This window comes from Phyllostomus discolor, chromosome 4 (genome assembly GCF_004126475.2).
Source record: "Phyllostomus discolor isolate MPI-MPIP mPhyDis1 chromosome 4, mPhyDis1.pri.v3, whole genome shotgun sequence".
Taxonomy (NCBI): Eukaryota; Metazoa; Chordata; class Mammalia; order Chiroptera; family Phyllostomidae; genus Phyllostomus; species Phyllostomus discolor.
Window position 1 is genome coordinate 199110240 of NC_040906.2, and position 16411 is coordinate 199126650.

General features: G+C 46.2%; 1 protein-coding gene across 2 annotated transcripts in view; it reads left to right on the top strand.

Annotated features, from left to right (window-relative positions):
- ESR1 (estrogen receptor 1) overlaps positions 1-16411 on the top strand; it is a 365725-nt gene that overhangs the window by 15949 nt on the left and 333365 nt on the right. The window contains exon 1 of one of the 2 annotated variants that reach the window (XM_028509943.2): positions 11577-11986. The exons of the other annotated variant lie outside the window; for it this stretch is intronic. The gene's annotated coding sequence lies outside the window, so the exon portion shown is untranslated. Of the gene's footprint in view, positions 1-11576; positions 11987-16411 lie in introns of those variants that run through there. 2 annotated transcript variants of the gene reach the window in all.

The following is a 16411-nucleotide window of genomic DNA, read 5'->3' on the forward strand; positions in this document are numbered from 1 at the left end:
ATAGAACCTCAGTCCCTGCTGGTTTTGTTCTTTTCCACTTGGCAAAGGTTGATTGATTTTATTTTTTCTTTTGGCCTGTGTTTCTTAGCGGCTTGAAATGAGCATGGCTTTTTTTGTTTACTTCTTTACCCACATTGTCAATAATAGAATCACCCCGGGAACAGGATGCGCGGTGTAATTTCTGCGGCAGAGTTTGTGAGGGGAGGAGGGCCTGGTATAAATTTGGAATATGGCATTGTCCTAGCTTCATTTTCTCAGACGTTGGAACTGTTTTGGGGGAGTTCTTCTTTTTTCACTATGAAAATTCACACATTCTCTTAAAAGGTGCTGTTAAACCATGGCAACCCTGTAAAAAAAATCAATGAAAAATGTTAAATTAAGTGAAATGAAAACATAGGAAGTAAAGGTATAGAAATGGTAATACAGGAAACGGGCTATGTTGTGGTCTGCTTTGATTATAATATGTGCATGAAGTGTATGGATGGGGTTGAATGGGACCGGTTCATACAAATGGTGAAGGAAAATTCATCCATCCGAGAGGTTCTCAGCTCTTGATGACGCAGGCCTTCCAGGGGTCTGGGGACCCGAAGGTCTGTGAGCCATTGTGGGTTCTTGGCTTTGTGCAGGAGAGAATTCAAACTCAAGTCAGCACGGACTTGAGATGATTAGTGAAGCCTTGAGACAGGGAATGAGCTACTCTACACACAGACCGGCCTCTGGTTAGCAGAATTCGCTTCCTTTATTGAGGTTCCTTTGATCAGGGAATAGGGGCTTCAATAAGGGGAAGGAAGTTCAGGATCTTCCTGAGAAAGGGGCAGAGACCTTTCAGAAGAGCTGCAGAGGCTGTCCATTTTGTGTCCTTCAGTGGGTTTTCAGCGTCTGATCATGGCGACGCAAGGTGTGTTGTTTAGCATGCTAATGCATTCCGACGAGGCTAGCGGTTACCGTTAGGTGCAGTTAGTCACCGCGCTATGTTGGATGGAGCTGGTGTTCTCCGGGTTTCAGCCATAAATCCAGTGTGGGGGGTAGTCTTCCTTCTTCTTGATGGTTCCTGTAGCTTTTATCGATCGCAGCTGTTCTGCCACAGGCCTATATCGTAACTGCACATCAGAATCACTGGGGATTTAAAACAAAAATGGATGCATGGGGCTCTCTCCAGAAATCAGAACGTGTGTGGGTATGGTTTAGGCACAGACATTTGTGCAGACTGCTCAGTTGTAGCCGGGATTGAGAATTACTGATAACTAATAGAAAACACACTCTTGGAAGTGTCAGTCTCCAGGCAAGGGGGTTTAGCCTAGCAGCAGACACCGGCCCAATGAGCATTTGTGATTTTTTATTGAGCATTCAGTAGGCCTCCTCTTTGGGCATTGCTCTCATGCTAGCTGGTACCTCCTCACTTTCAAAAACACAACACAGCTTTTCTTCAGCTGAGCTGGAGCACTTGCAATATAAGAAGATGTTGAATAAAATGGTCTGGAATAGTATTGACTGGCTTTATTTAAATTGTAGTAAAAATTACATGCTTTCCAAGGTCCTGATTCAAATGTGGGAAGATTGTAGTCTGAGTGGGGATGACATGTCTGTTTTGTATCTCGAAGGCAGTACACTTGGCCTTGAGCAGGCTGTCTTTCCCTGTGCAATTCAAAGGATGCCACATGTCTCAAATGTGACCTACTTCTGTCCTTTGACATGGCCTAAAAGTGCCCAAGGGAAAAGAAATGACATTATCTTGGAAAGGTAATGTACGTCTGTAGACGTATACCTAGACTTGTTAATTTAGCTTATACCTGTTAGACTGTTACACCTGGAGGAGAGTGCTCTGTGACAATGGGACCCAGACAAAGGTCTGTGTTTGGGGTGCAGAGGGAGGTACCGGCCAGGAGCAGTGAGAGCAAACCCACACGAATCAGATCACACGGAGATTGTGAGCCCCTGAGAAGAGGGAGGGAAGGGACCTGAAGAGGCCAAATGGAAGGGACCAAATGATACTGCCATCCAGTGTCACCAACCCAGAGTCAGTCGTCAAAGTTTCAAGTACCATTTGTGTGACAATGACCCCCAAATTTATATGTCCATCCAAGCCCTTCCTACTGACCTCCAGTTCCCAACTTGCCACGTCCATTGGGCTGTCTAGTTTGACATCTCACATTTAACGTGTCTAAAACGGGACTCTGGAGCCCTCTCTGCCCCCGAACCGGCACCTGCCAGGGGGTGTTCCTTGTCTCAGTCAGTAAATGGCGGCTCTCTAGTAGGGCTCTGGAGACCAGCAGGCTTGGAGGCCTACTGGCCTTCTCTCTTTCCCCGTGGACATCCCGTCTATCGGCAAACATGTTGGCTTTACCCTGCCCTTCAGGTGAACCCAGAATGTAACAGCTCGGCACCACCTACCACCGCCACCCTGTGCCAGCACCACTGCGGCCCAGCTGGCCTCTCCCATCTCCCACCCACACTCCCGTCTACGCTAATCAGTTGTGGCGAGCCTTTTCCAACACGAGTCACATCGTGCCAGTCCCGCTCAAGACCTCCCACCGGTTTTCCCCTGTGCTCAGGGTGAATGCCAGTCCCCTGTGGGTGGCCTTGGGGGCCCTACACTTCCATGTCCTCCTCTCCCCTTGTGGGTGCTCATTCGGCCACTCGAGCTTTCTTCCTGTTGGGAACGCCCCTGCCTTTGCGCTCTGTAGTGTTCTGGGCTTCGCATGCCCCAAATGCTCTTTCCCTGGAGGGCTACTTCTTTCCTCACCTTCTTCAGGTGTTTGCTCCATGTCATCTTCTCAAGTCACCTTGCCTGGTCATCCCACTTGGAAATGCAGCCCTTGCCCCTATATTCCAAGCCCCCATTCCCCGCTTCACCTTCGCACTTGTCACCATTTGACCTTCTCTATTTAATTCATTGCTCAGTGCTTGAATATAAACTCCATGAGACCATGTTCGTCTGTCCATTTTGTTTATTGCTACGTGCTCGGCACCTAGAACAGTAGCTGGCACATTGCGGGCACTCACTAAATCATTATTGGATGAAACACATGGCGTGGTGTCCTCCATCATCTCTAAAATCCTGTCCCAGCGACTGGGTTTGCCTGGCTGCGCTGTAACCAAATCTTGGCCATGTGCCCTAGGCTCCCAGAGGTGGGACTTCCCACATCAGGGAGAACCTGAGGCTCCACGGCCTATTGTGCAATCTTCTCAACTCTCTCCTGCCCCTCTGGGGCTTTGCCAACTGCCAGGGACACTGGCTGGTCACTGTCTTGTCCCTGCTCAGTCAGCCAGTCGGGGTCTTTGTTTGAACCCTCCCTCTCTGGACCCATCTCCTGGCTGAGGCCTCATGTGGGTTCACATTCTTAGTTTTCTCTCCTAGCCCTGGCCAACTGCTCATCTCCTGGAGTTTCAGTCCATCAGCCAATCCCCCTCCTGTGTGAGCATCCCTTTGAACGACTCCTAATTACCCATCGGGCTGGCTCTGCACAGCAGACCACACACATAATGATTCTTTCTAAGGCTGCGCTGGAGTGTGTGGAGGTGACGAGGGTGCTTCGCCGCTCTGAAGCGACTGGGCGGGGGGCCCTGGTGGACTCCAGTGGGGGATGGGCAGCCACAGATGAGGGAGCACCCTTTTCTCCTCTGGCTTCTCCTAACTCTAAACCTCACCCCAGAGCCCAGAGCTCTGAGTGCTGATCTTGTGATATAGAAGCTTCTGGAAGCAGGACTGAGAATGGAAACTGGAACTTGTTCCTGGACTATTTCACAACACTCTTCTCCAGGAAGAGGGAAAAAAAAAAAGCCTCAAAAGCCTCGTTCTCTTTATCCCCCAGAGTTACATAACCTAACATTTTCCATGCTGGTTGAAATAAATACCCTTTCTTTGCCTAAATAAATAGGACACAAACTCTCGGGGCAGTCTGCTTCTTGTGCATGAGCGCTTCCGAGGGATCTGGCTGCTTTTGTGGGTTTCGTGGAGGTCTAGGGCTCACCTCCGGTCCTTCTGAAAGTGTGACTTCTGCCAAAACACCTCTTCCATGGCCCCACCAGTAGTTCGCAAAGACCCACACACAGGCCGCAGCGGTGGCGACTCTGGGACACAGGCTTACCGCGAGGCGCTGGGGCTCTCTGCAGCTGGGCGTGTGCTGCCCCTCCCATAGCGCTCTAGTGCAGAAGCGCCACACGAGGCACCGGACACGGGCAGCCTAAGATACCCGGAGCGGCAAACAGAAACGGTTCAACTGTATGCTCTGCCTTTAGAGGAATCCAGTGACCTGATAACTTGGTGTCTGACTCTTTATCTCCTAGTATAGGTTTTTTAAGAAAAAAATATATGTATATTGATTTTAGAGGGAGGATGTGGGACAGCGAGAGAGAGAGAGAGAGAGAGAGATATCTCGATTTGTTGTTGCACATGTTTATGTATTCGTTGGCTGAATCTTGCATGTGCCCTGATGGGGGATCGAACCTTGGCATATCCCACAACGCTCTAAACAGCTGAGCTACCCAGCCAGGGCCTTCAAGTATAGGTTCTTGATTCTCCCATGGAACATTGGATCATTTTCCCATGCCCAAACAGCTCGTCCCACAATCTGTCATTTGATCCGTTGCCCCCTTTGTTTTCACGCACTTTCCTTTGTTGTCCTGTTTGAGGGAAATAAACAGCAACCTTGGACCGGCCCGCAGAGGCTAACCCGGTCCATGCTCTTCCGTTCGCATCTGCGTCTTTCATTTCCCCGAAGAAGCAGCTTTGGCGTGCGGAGGGAAGGACGGAATTGGATCTCCTTCAGGCGAGGCCCGTGCGTCACTCATTCTCAACTCCGGGGGCTGCCTCATATCCAGCTTGGTCATTTCTGAGCCGACCTAAAATTCTGAAAATCTTCAGAAGGAAAGGAGAATGTTCTGTGGACTATTTTTTTTTTTTTGGTGAGGTTTTTAAGTTGTTAGTTTTTCAGATCAGTCCTTGTTAATAGAAACAACTCGACCATAACTCTGTCACAAAATGTTGAGACACATTAAAACAAAATTTAATGAGAAAAAAAGATCGTTCTGGTGTTTTAAAAGTAAAATGTTCAAAAAGGAGAAATGACTATATTTATTTTACAAGAAAGATGCAAATTTTAAAACTTTACTAATTTGGTGAAAGGTGCTAATTTTTTTAAAGAAAAATTTTTTAAACTTTTATTTATTTATTTAAAGATTTTATTCATTTTTATTTTTAGAGAGGGAAGGGAGGGAGATAGAGAGAGAGAGAGAGAGAGAGAGAGAGAGAGAGAGAGAAGCATCAATGTGTGGTTGCTGGGGGTCATGGCCTGCAACCCAGGCAATGTACCCTGGCTGGGAATCGAACTTGCGACACTTTGGTTTGCAGCCCGTGCTCAATCCACTGAGCTACGCCAGCCAGGGCAAAAGGTGCTAATTTTGAAAAAGAAAAGTAATCATATGAGCAATGTTAAATTGCTAAACATGTTAAAAATTAAAAAAGAATGCAATGCTATGGATGATAGCATATTAAACATCACATTTACAATGCTAACTGCATTCCTTTAGTATTCTGTGTTTCCTTAGGCTTCTTCAAGATTCACATAAAATTTCTAGAGACTGTTCTCAGAAAAACACGCAAAGGTTCATGTACCCGAGAGGTTGGATCTGATTCAGGAGATTCAAGCCCCTGAAAACTTCCATGCGGATCTTTGCACATGGCGGGGGGAGCAAGGAAACCAGGAAAGGCCGGGGAGATTTTATAGCTATACAGCTATACAGTAATCCACAAAAATTCAGTGGTGAGGAAAACGATGGTCAACACGTTCATTGCCCAAGTAATGGCACAAAATTATATTCACATTAATATCTATTTTAAGCACATTTGCGCTGAGAGTAATCTAGTGACCCAAATGCTCGCTTTTCACTCGCTATTATTTTCTTACGTTACCTAATGCCAACCCTGCGCGATTGAAATCTGCTGCGTCCTGTCTCGGATGTAATTATCTAGTTTTGTTCCTCGTTTCCTATGTTTTGTTTTTTTTGCTTCTTGTCCCTATTCCAAGGAGCTTTGGGGAAAGTAGTTTCCAGTATAGATTCTGACATTGCAGAAGGAGCTTTCCAAACCCACCCGAGGGATGTCCTTGGGGCCAAAGCTACTCAGTGCCAAGGAAGATGGTCAATCTTTACTATTTCTATTGCTTGGAGAGCAAGGTGAATGTAGGTCTCCTTGGACAACAGGGATGATGGAAGGATGTGGATTGAAGATGGGTAGGACTTTCTGTCCCTTTTATTCAAACTGGGATATATTTGCATGAAAAAAATCTGTGTCTAGGCATTTTGTGAGTTCTGCCACCCATCTAGATGGAGTAAGACATGTGCCCAGGTAACCTACAATCACTCGATTGTAGGAGGCATGGAAGACACACAAGTGACTCAGCACCAGACAAAACTTGCCATTTACCTAAGAGTGCTACCTAGGGTTCAGTAAAAGTGTGTTTCCATTCTGATGCGTCGGTTACCAGATTGCCAAACGTGTCATCTGCTGAAGTGTTGATCTCTGTTCCTAGACACAATATCCTCCTCAAGGTCGTGTCCAGACGCCCTTGCCTGGCACAGAGGAGATGTTTCCTAAGTGCTTGTTGCCAGAGGGGAGACGGGTCAGCAGTGTGCTGTGACAGCCGAGAGCTGAGTGAGATCACGGCATCGTTGGGCCATTCGGAAGGGCTGCATGGAGGAGGCGTTCTCTGAGATGAACCTTGCAGCGGTAGGATCAGAACCGGTGGGATGCGGAAGAGGCCGGAACCTAAGCACTGGATACTGGGAGCAGGGAAAGAGGCCGCTTGGTCTGAGGTGGAGCGGGGAGGGGTGGTCTGCGGCCAGATGATCTGGGCGATGGTGAGTGGTTGGTACTTAACTTGCTCTTGTGATGACACAGTGATGGCGATTAATCAGGAAGGTGATCTGGGGAAGGTGTGTTTGGTGGTCTAGAAATAGAGGCTGGTGGCCGTCAGCCTCGACAGAGCTAAAGAAGGCCTCAGTAATGATACAGAGAAGGAAAGAGAAGCGGTGGAGACTGGAGATATTTTGGAGGTGGAAACTGAAGTTTTTGTAACCCGTGGTTCCCTGGAACATACGAGCCCAGGAGGAAAATAGGATGAAAATAACAATAATGAAGTTTTTCTCACCCTGCTCTCCATCAGCTGTTTTATAACCTGCGGTCCTTTAAATTTTTTCCTTTCTTTGGCGCCAGGTAAATAAGCAGACACTGCAGAGCTTGCTGGGAGAGCTGAGTGTCACTGCGGGGTCCGCGGTAGCCACCGTGTCAGCCGAGGCTGTTGCCGCTGGTGCCAATCAGAGATGCCAACGGGAGCAGGCGGAGGCGGCTGTATCCCCAAGTGCGGAGCACTCCCCGCTCCTCATTATTGTCTGGTTTAGGAATCAAAGCTTCCTTTAGCGTTCAATGTCTTACAGAGAGTTTTCTTCTGCATTTTATAGCAATCGCTCCTTTCAGGAGGAATTAGGTGTCTGTGCACGATGAGCCGCTGACGGAACTGGGACACATTCTGTGTTGTATTTAAACACGGGTTTTCTCTGGCCCTGGCTCCTTGGCCTTGGATGCAATTTGTCAAGTCTCCTTCTCCCCTTAGAAAGACACCTTGGCCATCCATGCGAGTAAACTCCTGGAAGGGCCACCCCTCCCTGAATCCTGAGACCCACCTTTCCCCTGAGAAGCGTGTGCATTGTGTCCCTGGTGACGGAGGCCGAGGGACAGCAGTGGTGGTGAGGGACCCGCGTTTGGGGAGAAGGGCAGAGGGGCAGGACTTTGTGAGGAGTAAGAAGGGTCAGAGAGGTATTTTCTTTGCGCAGCAGAGTAAATAGCTTTTTCTTTTTAAACCACTGTATTCTCCAGATGGCATTTCCTTTGTCACCTCTATGAATATGAAAGCCCATTTATTTTTCCTAATAACTTTTTTCAATAATTATTTCCTCACCTGGGACGTTCGTGACTTGATAGATATTTATTTCTGTATTAAGGCATGTGATTTATGAAGGCAGATTTTAAAGGCCTTTCTATGGATAAAGTGGGAGGCTTAATTGAATTTATTGATCTCTTTGCAAAAGCATTTTCTGCCTGGCCTTGTATTGGAAGGAACATACTTTTTCTTTTCTTCCCTATAAGTTTCAATTAGGAAGTTTCGATGTTGAGTAAATGAGAGTAGAGTAATCAAGTATTGGTCATATGAAAGCTATTTTCCAATAATCGGGACTTGTACATTGGAAACAAGACTGCTGGATTTTTGCGTTTTTTTTTTTTTTTTGCTAAAAGACGAACAAACAAACAAACAACCCTCCCCCATAGTTATACTCTTCTGATGGCATGGAACAGAGACTCCGTTAAATACCCAGTCACAGGGGTGGTGGAGGAATTAGTGTGACGTCCACATCCCACCGGTGCACAGTGCAGCCGTGGCCAGACCCTGTCATGCTCTCCCGGGCCAGGGTCCCCTGTGTGGTCACCCTGGCTTGCTGCTTTCTCTGTCCCTGCCTACCTGCCCTTGCTAAGGGCCTTTGCTTACTATGCTCTTTGCTCTTCCCTAACCTTTCTGCCTATGTGTCTCACTGGCTCCGTCTTGGTTCCCCAAATTTATACTCCCAAGATCTTGAATGGGATTGGTAAAGTTTATCTTGTCACACTAGGTCCTGTCCTTGGTCACTGGCCTATCTCGGTCAGGTGTTGATTTTAGGCCCAATTAGCTGTGAGCGGAGCTGGGGACCGGGGGTCATGTGACTCGGTTGTCTGGGGAGATGTGTGAGTGGGTTCTCAGTACTGCCTGTGAGGTCAGGGCAGGCAGAGTCCCCATCCTGACTGTGCTCCACGGGAGGGGAAAACCAGGAGCTCAGAGAGGCTTCGGTGGTGTGGCCGCATCCGGGTAGTGTTTAGAGCAGCGCTCAGTTTCCATTTCCAAATTTCCATCCCACGTCTTTCCTGATCGGGACACGTGAAGAATCTGTGCCATTAACTGTATCATTGAATCCCAAACTCCGCTCTCAGCTGGGGTGTCAGACAAAAACACACACGCCAAATCAAAAACCTGATTTCCATGTTAGCCTGCCTCGCCCAGATCGCAGAAGGGTTTTGCCTGAATGACCCAGAACGATTGCACCAATTTTCTGCTTTACTTTGCTTGTGGAGACCGGGCCATTAGCGGTCCCTTCTGGAACAACAGAACATATTAAATGAAGGTGGGAACCTAGAAAGCTTTCTAGAATAGTATTGTAGAGCTTTATTTAAATTGGTCTTTTCTTCTTGTTTTTTATTATTCAATTTATCAAATAGTGGTGACTGCAATTTAATTAGACATCTTTCACCCTGGCTGGTGTAGCTCAGTGGATTTAGCACTGGCCTGTGAACCAAATGGTCGCTGGTTCGATTCCCAGTGAGGGAACATGCCTGGGTTGTGGGCCATGTCCCCAGTGGGGGAGGGGGGTGGGGTGTGAGAGGCAACTACACATTGATGTTTCTCTCTCCCTCCCCTTCTCTCTCAAAATAAATGGGTGGAATCTCTAAAAAAAAGTTTCCATCAAAGGAGATCTTTTTCTATAAGAAAGCACAAGATGTTTAAAAATAATCTTACTCCAAGAGAGCACAGAATATTTAAGAATAATGTTCGTCCAAGCAGACACTTTAATTTTTAGTGATTTCAGTAGAGTGATAAACTTCAAGATGATTTATAAATACATTTTGTATCAATTTGTAGAAACCATTCTTGCTCGTTCACTGATAACCTTCTCTATTTTTTTCTTCCCATGAAGACATATAGACATGTGTGTTCCCATAGTATGACCTTGTGTGCTGCTTCTGATCCCACAGTGGAGTGTTAAAATCCTGGATGCCTGACTTGACCACCTGAATCCAGCTGACCCCAGCTGTGAAATGTTGGTGTAGAGACTTAATTTTGGTATCCCATAGTTTCCTCATTTGTAAAATGGGCCTACAGCAGTACCTACCTCAAGGAGTTGTTACAAAGGTACTTAGAAGAGTATCTGACTTCTGCTGTGTGCCAAGAAGGCATTTTTTAAAAGACTTCATTTATTTATTTTTAGAGAGGGAAGGCAGGGAGAAAGAGAGAGAGAGAGAAACATCAATGTGCGGTTGCTGGGGGTCATAGCCTGCAACCCAGGCATGTACCCTGACTGGGAATCGAACCTGTGACAATTTGGTTTGCAGCCCGCGCTCAATCCACTGAGCTACGCCACCTAGGGTGCCCAGAAGACATTTGCTAAGATTTTTATTCTCTCTCTCTTGAGAAGGCATCTTTTGGGAATGCAAACAGATGTCACTGACAGTCTTCTAAGGATAATTAGTCTAATTTATTTTATATTATACAGTTATATTTTCTAATGAAAAGAAAATGATCTATAACCTTCAGTTCAGAAGCTACCAAATGCCCTGTTTTGAGAACTGTTGCCGTAATTTTATTCTCTGTATTGATGTGTGCAAATGATTTTAACAGGAAGCTAAATGCTGTTGAAAAGCATAGTTCACCCATTTTGTCAAATGAAATAATTGAAGGATTTAATTAATTTTGAAAAAGCTATTTTGCTCTCAATGCATTTAAACTGTTCAAAACATTTTATTGAAGCAAAAAACCCCATTCTTTTGCCAGAAATCATAATAAGACTAATAAAAAGCTAATAACCCCCCTACAAAGCATTAGTATGTATGATTGTTCTTTTTGCAAGTGAATCTTATTGCAATTTCATGTTTCTTAAATTAAAATTAAATACTCCACTTATTAGCTAAAACGTATCCTGCCTCATGCTCTCTGTATTCTGTGGAAATTAATCTTGGAAAAATTTGCATATTCAAGTCATTTTATGGGTAACTCACAAGAATGGAGAAGACTGAAGACCGTTAAAATCCTTTCTTTCAAAATGTTTTAAAGCATTGGTTATGCGAATTTCTTTTCTTTCCTAAGCTGGTTTTGAGGCTCACCTGTTGCCCTACAGATGTAAACCTTCCCTGGGACATTCTAGGATGGCTGGCAGCAAGAGCGACCCCTCCCCTTCACTGTCTCTCCCATTCTCCCTCCCAGAGGACCGGCCTTTTTAAAGATTCATAGAGGAGAAAATCATAATATGCATTTTAAAGGTCCTTTGTGGTACATACGACATAAGCCACAGCAGGCTTTATAAGGTATTACCATTTCAATATTATTTTAAGACATTCCCATTTTACTTTGTAGCCCATTTTTTTTTACTTCCAAATGTTTATCTCAGGGTAAACAAAACAAAACACCCACAAACTCTTAAACGGCTGCAGGAAATGCCAGATGGTCTCTGGAAAGATCATATGACAGGAGGAGAGGCTGCCGAGGGAAGCCAAGCGTCCACAGGTTACTGAAGTCAAGAACCTAGTCCCATCAGCGACCAGCTGTGTGGGGCCGGGCTGTTCAGGCAATGGCTGACCGAGAAAGTTCCGAAAACGCTCACAGGAGACGGATCCTCCTCGCTCTTGCTCTTCGCCGTAACTCATTTTGGATGCACACAATTTATGTCCTGCATGAAGGCTTTATTTTTTTGCCCTAGCTCGGCATGCCTGTCTAGACTTCCAGCTTTATTAGCCATGAAGAGAAAATCAGCTGGATTACAGGAAAAAAAAAATTCAGGCCGATTAAGCAGATTGCTCACCCCTGTGAAACATCTGCCTTGACCGAGGTGCTAAGAAAGTTCGAGTCAGGCCTTGCGTGGAGCGAGGAAGGCCACCCCCTCCTCTATTCTGTAAGGAGAGGTTCCATTCCTAGTCAAATGGTGGTGCTAGTTCTTTAGTTTTGAGTTACTGCATTTCCTAATTTCATGGTCATAACAGCCTCCTGTCTTCTGCCTCGGAGCCGATTTCACCAAAACTGAAAATGCGGGCTCCTTGCTCAGACGCTCCTTAACGGGCTCGAAAGGTTAAGGTTCCTTCCTCTTGCCCATGCCATAGCATAAGAAGACAGTCTTTGAGTGGCATTCTTCTCAAGTACGTACTCCTGTTTGTTCTCTTTCAATTTATGATTATTTTTTTTTCCTTTTTGCTCTATGTGCTCCTATTTACAAGCATGAGGTAACTTTAGAGCTTCCCCCCTCCCCCGTGTGCCAAGACGTTCCTTTTTCTCTTAACGTGCCAGGGATATTTTGCAAAGTTGCTGGCAAGTGTTGCTGCGACACGAAGAGGTTAAATGTAAACTTGGTACCGTGGACATTCACTTTTGGAATAATATTTAGCTGATTCACAGGGCAACACGACGACAGCCCTGATAGGCTCTCTGCCTGCCTTGGATCGTGGATTTATTGGATCCAGCTCCAGCTACGAGGAACTGTGTTGTGGAAATGTGTCGGAATGTTAAAAAGGTACTAATTGGACGGACGGTGGGCTAGCCTGAGCACACTACCTGTTTTTTAAATCTTCCGTGCCGTAATTTGCGTGAGGTTGAACTGAGCAATCTGAATAAGCCATTATTTGTTCCCAGAAGACAGTCCAGTTTTCTGAAAAGCTACGCAATCGTGCAATGCCAAAGTGAGACACCCTGTCTTTGCCCCGAGATTTTAGGCAAATTCTTTTGGATCCTGCTGCCACAGTTTGGTCTGCTGTGACAAAACGATCAGTCACTTTCTGCAGCAGTGGGGGGGGGGGGTGGGATGCGTTCGGGAATGCCTCCCCCACACTGCAGTGTGCTCCCCCGGGCGTGATGTGGCAGCCACCGAAGACAGGGCAGGATACTTTCATTTTGGTCAGAGGAATGCCACAGGCTGCAGGAAGTGTGCGATAGGTTGTAAGTTTCATGCTTTGTCAAGAGGGTAACCGTTTCTTATCTTCTCAGGCATGCCCAACATGAGTCTTCTTGTTTAACCCTGGGAAGGGGTGAGTTTTATCAGGACCTGGGCCATGGCACTGATGCCTGTTCCAAGGTGTCAGATTTCTGTGGGATTTATGGACCAGATCTAATCGGCTTGCAGAGCAACTCCAAGGGCGAGATTGCTGGGAAAATCACCTGGGTTCGAATGCGTTTTGATATATGTATACACACACATACACACATGTACATATAGGTATGTGTGTATATAAAAATATACATGAAATTGGATGGGGACTTCCGAGATCTAGGGTTCAGAGCCCATTTCTACTCAGTACAACTCTTTCCTATTTCTCAAATTGGCAAGTGCTTGTTTGGATTTTATCAACATCCTATGAGTAGAACCCACTAGGTAGGCCTTGGCATGCGTGGCTATAAAACCGCAGAGGATAGACGCAATATTGTAGAAGTTGTTCGATTTTCAAAGAAGTTAGAAACAAAAAATAAGGCGACTCTCAGAGATGTGCCATGTAGGGAAAAAAAAGCAACATTTTGAATATGAGTATAAATATGTAATTTACTAGCAGGATATTTTCCTGAGAGCCATGGAGATACTTGTTTTGTCTTACTGCTTTCAGTCGAGGAAAAGGAGAACGCTCACGTGTCTGAAACTTGTAGGAAGAACCAAGTTGAACGATTGTCCTTCATTTCAATCGACTCCGTATCTTTCCTTCAGTTTCGGATTCAGGGGTGGGTGCCGGCTGCCTCCCCACCAGCGGTCACTCTAAGCCTCTATACGATATAGACACACACCCTGGGTGCCTCTGAAACAGCTTTGTGTTGCTCTGTGTGGGTTCCCTGAGTAGTATTAGTCCGTGTTGGTTTAGTCCCGTGGGTCAGAAGAACTGCTGGGGGCCCCGGGCTCAGTGGCTGGGCTTCGGTTTGCTTTGGGCGGAGAACAGCTCTATTTCACGGCTGCTGGCTGTCTGCAAAGAAAACAGGTGCGAACGACAGTGACCCAGCTCCCAGGAGGCTGTCCACCTCGTTTGTGCCACATTCACGTCACGTACTTCATTATGTCGGTTGAGAGGCGGTCCTGCCCACTCGTCTTTATTAGGACTTGCACCGTCTTGTCCCCCCTAAAAATATTTTGCCAGAAAGTTTGCACTTCTGCTCAGGTCTTCCATAGCAGTCCCTCTGTGCTGAGGACTCAGCCATTAGGTCGTTTAATTCGTATCCACAGGAGATGACTGAGTTTGTAGCTCCCTCCGCTGTCTAGCTGTACAATTTCACCCCTGGCCTCAAAGGCTTCATCTGCGAAGAAGGGATGTTAGGAGTAACTGCCAGATAGAATTGTATGGAGTAAATAAGATTAAACCGCTCATTAAACTACTTGCAGTCTTCAAGCGTTAGAAACTCGTTTTTATTGCAAACCTAGTCCAGTGCCTGGTAATAAATGTTGTTTGAATAAAGACCAGAACTCGTGGCCAGCGCTGGGGCTGGTAGGCGCTGGCGTCCATCTGACTGTAACTGGGAACTTGATCTGAATAAAAAAGGATAATAAATTTACCCAGCCGAGCATGCCACTTGTCGACACGCTGCTGCTTTTGAAATGAGCATGAGCAGTGGGAAGAGAAAGCGGAGGAAGCTCCAACGTCCTTTCCCTCCATTATTCCTCTCCTTTGTGATGAGAAGCGTCAGAAAGAAAAGGACAGATTCTTATCGTGATGAGTATGTCAAAAACGTATTACATTTGTTTTGACACCTAGAGAAGAGTTTTACTTGGTTCTTGGGCAAGGGGTGACTCTATGCATGTGTAGTTGTGTACGTGAACTTTGAATTCAACTTGAAGCCAAAGGCCTGGGAGAGCGTCTGTCTCTCTCTCACTGTCTCTGTGGCAATTAGTGCCCGTGAGGCAGGAGTGATAGCAATCATATTAGTGCCTGATAGTTAGGGAGCGCTGGCTTTGTGCAATGCTTTTTTGTAGGCATTGCCACATTTAATCTTGACGATGATCTTAACTGGTAAATAGTATTCATGATTCCAATTTTACAAACGAGGAAACTAAGGCTTTGCAAAGCTAGGTAATGTGTCCAGTGTTACACTGCTCTATAAAGGACAGTTCTGAGACCCGAAGACAAATTTAGCTACTTTGAAATTTCATGCCCTCAGCTATTACTTGATACAATATTAAGTTCTAAAGTTTTTGATCCATATGATCTTGGCCTTGAAGAAGCAAGCTGATTATCTAAGGCGGATAATATTATACCTTCCCTAAGCCTTCGTAGCTTCCTCTATAAAAGGGGGACAATGATATCTGACTTACAGAAACTGGTTGGCTAGTGATGAAATTTAAATAAAGTATGTAAGAGAGCTTCGTAAGAAGTTGTTTTATAAAGTGCAACTTAAGATTTTATTGATTTATTTTTAGAGAGGGAAGGGAGGGAGAAAGAGAGAGACAGACAGACACATCAATGTGCGGTTGCTGGGGATCATGGCCTGCAACCCAGGCATGTGCCCTGACTGGGAATCGAACCTGTGAGACTTTGGTTCGCAGCCCGAGCTCAATCCACTGAGCTATGCCAGCCAGGGCCAAGTGCAAGTTTTTATATGCAAGGTATAAATTATTAGTTACTTCCATGTAAAATCTTGTCACCAAGTGACTGAGAGTGACCTGGTATGGGGCTAGGTGACCTGGTACGGGGCTACAAAACACGTGTGAAAGGCGGGGAGAGGTATCCTAAAGGACCCAGAGGCTGTGCATCCCTCCCAGCCACGTGGCAGACCTTGGATGTGAGTGTGGCAGGCAGGCCGGGTGGGGTTTCAGAGGGATGATGGTAGGTTGACTCAGAGAGCCTGCTGGTCACCTCTTCCGGTAATCCTGCCCCTGGGTCACCCTGTAGGCCTGGGGGGGGGGGCTCCCTGACTTCTCTGAGAGGACAAGGTCCCAGGAGCTGCCCTAGCCTTCTGTTGTGAAAAGCCACAATGACACGCATTGCCTGCACACCTGGAGTTTAATTTTTTTTTTTTTTTTAACCCTAGCCTTCAGAAGATTAATCTGGCTTCACTCTCCTATTTTCAGCTGCTCCACCTCTCAGGTCTTTGGGGTTTCCTGCTAAGAATGGATACAAAGGAGGTGCAGTCTTCCAGCTCCCCTTTCTTGCAGCCTTGAAACAAAACCCAGGTCCTTTGTGGGTACTGCCTATCACAGGGGGGAAGAGACTGCCAGGCTACAACGAAACAGCGGTCCTGGGGAAGTCGGAGTGTGAGGCTTGCTTACTGGATGTAATCACGGCTCCTGTTCCAGGGTCCTGCCCTTTGCTGGGATAAGAGATTGCCACTGAGTTTTTGGTCTGTCTTTTTCGTCTGATGCCATCTAACTGTTCCCTCATCAAAGGGCCAGCAGCTGAGCTCTCTGAACACACACCCTGAGGTTTGTTTGTTCAGAAGGGCCCCTTCAAAGCCCTTTTGCAAATGGATAATCTGCATTTCTGAGACCTCTCCTCCCCTTGTTGTTCCTACAGGTGGCCTCACTGGGGCTATTTCCTTTCTGAATGTCAGTGAAGACACTAAAAGACCCGCAAGGAATTTTGAGTTTATCTCATACAAAA